The sequence below is a fragment of the Sebastes fasciatus genome, chromosome 15, assembly GCF_043250625.1.
Source record: "Sebastes fasciatus isolate fSebFas1 chromosome 15, fSebFas1.pri, whole genome shotgun sequence".
NCBI lineage: Eukaryota > Metazoa > Chordata > Actinopteri > Perciformes > Sebastidae > Sebastes > Sebastes fasciatus.
In genome coordinates, this window is record NC_133809.1 from 30,180,055 (window position 1) to 30,188,422 (window position 8,368).

Consider the following 8,368-nt stretch of genomic DNA (forward strand, 5'->3'; position numbering starts at 1 on the left):
GATTTAAGCGACATGAGACGGTCGTCTCCTCTGAAGCGTCACGTGAAGCGACGTACGTTTCTGATGACAGCAGCAGCTGATCACATCTGGATCAGCTGTCAGTCAACTTTAACAGCTGTTTGCGTCTGAACTGTACTAGTACTAATAAAGACAAGTGCTCTTTATATTATTTATTCATTATTAGCGTCTGTAGTTATTGATATTCTGATTTTGAGTTAATTATTTCATAACCCAGAATATGACTACGGTGTTTTTTGAACACTGGACATTATTTATTAGGATAAAGGGAAAATGTAAATGATGTAACTCATATCAAACCCGATGTTCAGGAATGATCAGCCTCATGTGACTGAATGGAAATGAGGATAAATGATGTAAAAGGTGTTTGTTGCTGACAGACAGACTCTCCTTCTCTCTCTGACTTTAATAGTTTCATTAATAAAAGTTAACGGGGGAAATAACAGATCATGAAAAGAAATCTTTCTAAAAAAATGCAGAAAGTTATCTTGAGTCAGTTTGACAGGTTTTATAAACCCCTCTCAGTGTCAGGCTGCTTCACTGACGGTGTGTGAAGGAGAGCTACTACAGATCCTTCTGCTGCTGTTCAGAGCTTCAATTAACACAGATCTGAACTAGATGGTGAATCAGAAGACAACTAAACTATAAAACGTTTAATATGTGATCTGTTTTCACTCCGGTATAAAACTCCAGTGATGTTGAGAGGTAAAGTTATTAGATCAGTCTGATCGGCAGCAGCGTCCAATCAGTAACTGATATCCAATAAGGGGGTGTGTCGGTCGGTAAAAGACTTCCGTGGAGGATACGCTGGTTTATCCTCGCTCATAGCTCCTCCAGCAAGCCTCCTCGATCCTCGATGCACTAATCAGAGCTTTGGGACGGTCTTCAAAATGGCGCACCAGAACAACTTCCGGTTCAAGCGAGGAGCGAGGAAACGGAAATTAAGAGCTTTGGGACATACCCAAAGTCTGTGTTTCTTCTCTCCAGGTGTGGCTGCTCTCTTGATTGGGAGTCAATAAAGAGGGGGGTGGGATTTAGGATCACTCTCTCTTCCACTCTGGCCTGGCAGCAGCAGCAGCAGCAGCATAGTGACCACTTGTTGTTTGTTTTGTTCATCTTTTCTGGTGAGTCCGGTGGTCTAGTTTTCGGTGTTTTGTTTCTGTTTGTCAGGGTTTAGTTTGGGGTTATGTTGTTCAGGGGTAGAGGGAAGTACCTGGTTCCGCCGGCTCTGTAAGAGCTGGGCTGAGGTGGCTTCCCCTCTTTTGTTCCTTTTTGCCGGCTCACCAGTTTAGTTACAGACGTAGGCAAAATTATTGGTACTCTTCCGTTAAAGAAAGAAAACCCCACAATGGTCACTGAAATAACTTGAAACTGACAAAAGTAATAATAAATAAAAATTTACTGAAAATTAACTAATGAAAATCAGCTGTTGCTTTTGAATTGTGGTTCAACAGAATCATTTTAAAAAACAAACTGATGAAACTGGCCTAGACAAAAATGATGGTAGCCCTAGAAAAGATTGAAAATAATTTGACCATAGGGACATATTAAACTAAGGTGTGTCCTGTAAATAGCATCACAGGTATCTTCAAACTTTTAATCAGTCAGTCTGCCTATTTAAAGGGTGAAAAGTAGTCACTGTGCTGTTTGGTATCATGGTGTGTACCACACTGAACATGGACCACAGAAAGCTAAGGAGAGAGTTGTCTCAGGAGATGAGAAAGAAAATTATTGACAAGCATGTTAAAGGTAAAGGCTATAGGACCATCTCCAAGCAGCTTGATGTTCCTGTGACTACAGTTGCACATATTATTCAGAAGTTTAAGGTCCACGGGACTGTAGCCAACCTCCCTGGACGTGGCCGCAAGAGGAAAATTGATGACATATTGAAGAGACGGATAATACGAATGGTAACCAAAGAGCCCAGAACAACTTCCAAAGAGATTAGAGGTGAACTCCAAGGTCAAGGTACATCAGTGTCCGATCGCACCATCCGTCACTGTTTGAGCCAAAGTGGACTTAATGGAAGACGACCGAGGAGGACACCACTGTTGAAAGCAAATCATAAAAAAGCGAGACTGGAATATGCCAAAATGCATATTGACAAGCCACAAAGCTTCTGGGAGAATGTCCTTTGGACAGATGAGACAAAACTGGAGCTTTTTGGCAAGTCACATCAGCTCTATGTTTACAGACGCAAAAATGAAGCATACAAAGAAAGGAACACTGTACCTACAGTGAAACATGGAGGAGGCTCGGTTATGTTCTGGGGCTGCTTTGCTGCATCTGGCACAGGGTGTCTTGAATCTGTGCCGGGTACAATGAAATCTCAAGACTATCAAGGCATTCTGGAGCGAAATGTGCTGCCCAGTGTCAGAAAGCTTGGTCTCGGTCGCAGGTCATGGGTCCTCAAACAGGATAATGACCCAAAACACAGCTAAAAACACCCAAGAATGGCTAAGAACAAAACATTGGACTATTCTGAAGTGGCCTTCTATGAGCCCTGATCTAAATCCTATTGAACATCTGTGGAAGGAGCTGAAACATGCAATCTGGAGAAGGCACCCTTCAAACCTGAGACAGCTAGAGCAGTTTGCTCAAGAGGAGTGGGCCAACATATACCTGTCGACAGGTGCAGAAGTCTCATTGAGAGTTACAGAAATCGCTTGTTTGCAGTGATTGCCTCAAAAGGTTGTGCAACTAAATATTAAGTTAAGAGTACCATCATTTTTGTCCAGGCCAGTTTCATTAGTTTGTTTTTTAAAATGATTCTGTTGAACCAAAATTCAAAAGCAGTCTCATTTTCATTAGTTAATTTAATAAATTTTTATTTATTATTACTTTTCTCAGTTTCAAGTTATTTCAGTGACCTTTGTGGGTTTTTCTTTCTTTAACGGAAGAGTACCAACAATTTTGCCTTCGTCTGTAGTTATGGGTAAAACTTTAGGGGTTAGTTTGGTTCTTTTACTTAACTTAGCTCTTTTGTTAATTATTGGTCTACTATTTCTGTGTTGCTCTTACATAAAAACTTGTATATTTTTTGAAAATTCTTGTGATTATGTTCGACCTCGTCAACGAGCTTTTCTCGGGGTCGTAATATTCACCGACAAAAAACTGTACGCACACTGCTACTGCTGCATTCACAGCTTTGAATGGGCCATGGATTGCCTTCCAACGCCCTCTGGAAAGCACTGTGCTTGGCCAACCTGGCAAAACCGTCATCCACAGCCCTCTTTCATAGAGAGGCAAAGTAATTGTTGTCAATATATTGCTACATAATTTGGATAATTTGTTTACTTCTGCTAAGCATCGTTTCATTCGGTAAATGTAGTGCTTTTATTTTGAAGGCTCCGATAAGTTACCTGAGAATCTCGTTAGGCTGCTCTCGCGTGAGTAGGACTCAACCAGCAGCACCGGCAAGCAAGCAAGCAGTAAGCATGGACAATTGTGCACCGGTTAAGAGTTAGTGGCTCGTCACAACGGACTTTAAGTGGATGTGAATCTCTGAAGATTGAAGATTACTCCTTTTTTGCAGCATACCGCCAACAAAGTATTTTGTTTGGTTTATCTGTATTTTACTTTGTAAAATGTTATTTCACATGCTGTGCATGCTATTTTTATGTTAAGTAATACACGGTGTTGTTAAGGCGGACCCAGATGCAGACACAGGAGGCAGATGAAAAATTAACAAAAGGCTTTATTGCCAAACTGCAGAGGAAATGATCTGGGCAAAAACAGGGCTGGGGATTAAAGCCACGCAGGCAGGCAGGGCTCCTAGGAACAGAGAAAACACGATCACGGTCTACTTGCAGGTTTCCATAAAGTTAATATAGTACAGGCTTTTCATTTTGTAAACACTAGTTATAGCAGAAACCCTACATATGCTACAAATATAATAGACTGGGTTAATAGCTCTATCCAAACAAACACCACATGACTTCTTCTTGAGTACAACTCCTCACTTGTCAGCTACTCATCAATGATGGATGACACTGAACTAATCGTCAAGGTTGAAAAGCACTCTGATCTCTATGACCCACAGAATAAGTTCTACAAAGATGTCAGAAGAAAAGAAAAGCAATGGGAAGAAATTGCCTCTGCTATTGGTTATGAATGTAAGATTATTTTATTAGTTTTTACATCTCCTTCACCTCCGTCTGTAACAAACACTCACACACCTGAAGGTTTGTCACTATCCCCTCCAACAACAACTCCCCTTCCATGCCAAAGCAAAGTTCCTTCACTAAATGTTAAAGGACAATGGAACACAGAAATATTTTAAATGGTGGCTGTTATTGGAAAAATTATTTTGTTATTACCCCATTTCAACATTTCATTAAATCTATGAAAATAATGGAAACAGTGATTGATTACATGTCATTTTTTATTTCAAGCTTTCAAAAAAACAAATTTACATGTTAGCAAGGCTACTGTGTAATTATTAACAAATCTTAAATGTTGTCATTTCAACACTAACACAGTCTTGGTGACTTGACTTTAATCAAGTTCTGTGATTAGTTAGTTAGAGTTTAGGAGCCCTACACCATTCTGTCCTGCCAGGAAACTCGGCCTTCAGGGGAGGTGAAAAATGTGCTCAGCTTCTCACGTACTTCATATGCATCTCTGCTTCCGCAGTTTCCACCCCGGTTTGGAACTTGTGGAAGTACGGCCCCTGTGTGTTCGGCCTCATCCAGCCACCTTTGGTTTTGGGATGGGGTTAGCAGGTAATTGTGCAGGATGCACGCCGCCATGACCACAGAGTCAACATTTTCTGGCTTCATGTGGAGCACCCTCCATCCAGCTGACAGGATGCCGAAGGCACACTCAACCACTGTCCTAGCCCGGGACAGTCTGTAATTAAAAATCTGTCTCCATCTTGGGATGTTGGTCCCAGGAAACGGCCTCTTCAGGTAGGTCTTGAGCGGGAATGCAGCATCACCCACCATGGTGTATGGCATTGGGCCCTGTACACCTGACCCTGGTAGAGGACTGTCCGCAGGCATGTCCAAACTTTTGGCCTCCATCCCTCTTCTGAGTGCAGAGTTTGAGTAGACTCCACCATCGCTTGACCTTCCAAAGTTCCCCACCTGGACAAACGTGAAGCTGTGGTCAGCAGTGCAAGAAGTACAATGCAGAATGTCTTCTTGTAGTTGAAGAACTTGCTTCTGTATTTTTTAGGTGCTACTATGGTCACATGTTTTCCATCAATGGCACCTACGCAGTTAGGGAAGTCCCACTTGGACCAGAACGATGAGGCAATGGCTTTCCACATGTCCTCATTTGGCCTCAGAAAGTGAGTTTCTGTCATCCGCCTCTCAATTGCCCTGCAGGTCATGTGAACACTAGCGGCAACAGTGCTCTTCCCAAGACGATATTGGAAGGCAAGGCTCAAGAAGCTCTCTCCTGTGCCTAGGAACCTGTGTAGGAAAGACAAAAAAAGTTGTAATTTTTATTACGTTATAATATTTTTTTCCCCTACAGTTGATGAATGCAAGGTGCTGCGGGATGCATTTGTTAAAAACAAAAAAAATGTGCCAAGTGGCTCTGCTGGTGGCACCATAAGAGTGGAAGTATGATAAAGTCATGTATTTCCTGCTGCCTCATGTGCAGCCAAGAAGGTTAGTATTTGTTCATGCTTCATTTTCAAGCCAAACATACTGCATTTTCGTAATTATTAAAATAGTATGTGAAGTTGTCTAAAATGTGTGTTCTTTTTAATAGTATTGGTACCTGGTTTTCATACTGACGTCTAATGGACTGGAGTACAACGGAAGAAGATTCTGATGCAGGACCATCATCCAGACCAGAAACTCCAGTCCTGTCAAGGCCATCCACCCCAACTCCGTCATTAGCATCTGTAAGGTCCACCACCCCCACCCCTCCTCACAGGTTACAACACAGAGGTCCACCACTACTTCCCCCCAACCCAGAGTGCAAGCTCTGATAATAGAGTCTGCTACACTAAACAGAACAACACGGGAGAGGAGAAGAGCATCTTTTCCCTCCACATCAACAGAGCAACAGTTACTGGACATAATAACTCAACCTGCAATAACACCTGCACCACATGTTCCTTCACCAGATGAAGAAATGTATTACTTCTGTCTAAGTTTGGTTCCAAGACTAAACAGGCTGTCTCATGGGTGCCAAGACCAGGCCCAAATTCACATCCTGACCCATTTGGCTGGTCTTGAAGCTCAAGACCGGGGACAGTTTCCTTCCACACCCCCGGCGAAGATCCCAACAACAAGTCAGCAACATCCAACAAGTTTTCTCTACCAATCCACACCTTACAACCAGGACCAGTCCACTGAACAGCAAGCACCTCCACCAAGACCCCCCCAACAGAGACCCCAACACTCCTTCATGGAGGAACTGCAAGACCCCTCACTACCAGCATATCACAATTTTGAATAAAGTTAGTTATTTTTTGTTTGTTATATCAAACCACACCCGCTAGTGATATTGCATTTCATTGTAGTCCTTATGTTGTTCTTTTACTTTGTTATTCATGTTTTGTTTTTTTTCCATAGTATTGTAATTTATTTATTATAAAGTTATTTTTTTAAAGGTTAATACATAAGTAAACTGTTTATTTTGCTTTGTATTATAATAAAAAAAAAAAAACACTTTACTTATATTTACTCTGGTCTTTATTAATGCATGTCCACAAATTGAAATAATTGGTTCAGTGTGACAGCAAGCCGCTGTTTTGGTTCAATGGCAGCCCTGTAATTTGTTGTCTGCCTGATCAGGTCGGTTCCAAACAATGAAAGTAGATTATTCATTTCTTCAGCGCTCATTCTGAAATACATCAGGTGTTTTTCTCTATCAAGGTGTAGTTCAGCTACAAGGTTGTGGCAGTACTGATTTCCTCAGACTTTAGTTGTTCAGGCAGAAGACTGAAAAACAGTTCCCACCCACATAACAATATAAAATAAAATGCCTCCTTAATAATAATAATAATAATGAACAAATGCCTCAATAACAAACAATTAAGGAAACTGAAATATTGTTTTTATTTTTCCTTTTACCCTCCTTTAAAGTTTTCCCCAAATAAAATACACTAAAAGAAATGGGTATAAAGGGTTTCAGTGAAAATCAACAAATGACTAGAATAACAAAATAAAGCCTGCAGGCATTAGGCTATCGTGAGGCAAGCCAGATCCTTGCACTAATAGCACCTAAACGTCTTAGTGCAGGTAACCCAATTGAATGGTATTTATTTTGTTTCCCCAATTAGGATAGTCAACACTCTCAATAAACAAAACACAAAGAGCACAGAATCTCAAAAGGGCCTAAAACAGACCAGATTTCTGGTTTGGCTGATAACACATGTTGCATTGAGTGAAGGAGAGATCAGAATGACACTGGGTGTGCAGTTTCCCTCCTCTTTTAAGCCCTACAGAAAGGGCGTCGTTACACCCTGACTGGCCAAGAGGGGAATGCACCAAGCTGCTCTCAACTATCATTTAAGAGCCAGTTCCCACACCCTGCGCAACAGGTGAACTGAATAACCCTCTAATCACTCAGCAACTCAACCAAAAAACACCAGGGAAAAGGGAAACAACAGCAAGCACCAGAGAATTGGCAGCTGCCACAAGGTGGTGAAAAGCTCCAAGTTGCCTCCTTCTCAGATTGAGCGGGTGAACCCACATTCTTCGACGTTGTCTTCTCTGGAGCCTTTGGAGCAAAAGATAAAGCGCTATGGCTTTTCTTCTGTCAAAAACTCGCACTGAAAACAAATGAAAACATGATAAAAAATAATTAATAAACCACGTTCCTTTTTAAAAAAAAATGCGAATAGGCCGGTAAGTTGATCAAAACAATTGAAATAACTTCATAGCCTACATATAAAACAAAGTTCATGATAAACATGCAGTTTTAAATATCTTTTAAATTAAACAAATAGCAGAAGAGCCTACTTTTACCCATGGTGAAAAACAGTCTGGAAGTTGAAAGAAGATCATAACAAGACAAACGCACAGCAGAGACTGAACTCGGTGTCGGAACATCAGCATCTGTAATGTAAATTAATCTCCTGCTCCAGATGTAAATTAAATAGTTTTTGATAAAAAGCCTACCCCTGGAATGCTGTAGAACAGAAACCCCAAAGCCAATGGAAATGTTGTTTAAAACTGTGCAAGGCAAAGTGAAGAGGGATTGCTGTAGGCTTTCCATTACTACTAATGTATCTAGTTATTTGTTTGTTTTTATTAATATTTACAAATTACCACACAGTTCTTACCCTTTTTTGTCTTAAATAAATATAAAGAAGTTAAATGGCCAGTAAAAGGCAAACTCTATGTAGAAAGAAGGGGCTGACAGCAGCAGCTGAAACACAGCAGAC

At 41.0% G+C, this 8,368-nt stretch overlaps 1 pseudogene; it reads right to left on the minus strand.

Annotated features, from left to right (window-relative positions):
- Positions 1-4,414: 4,414 nt before the first annotated feature.
- LOC141784030 (uncharacterized) lies at positions 4,415-5,431 on the minus strand (annotated as a pseudogene).
- Between the last annotated feature and the right edge of the window lie 2,937 nt (positions 5,432-8,368).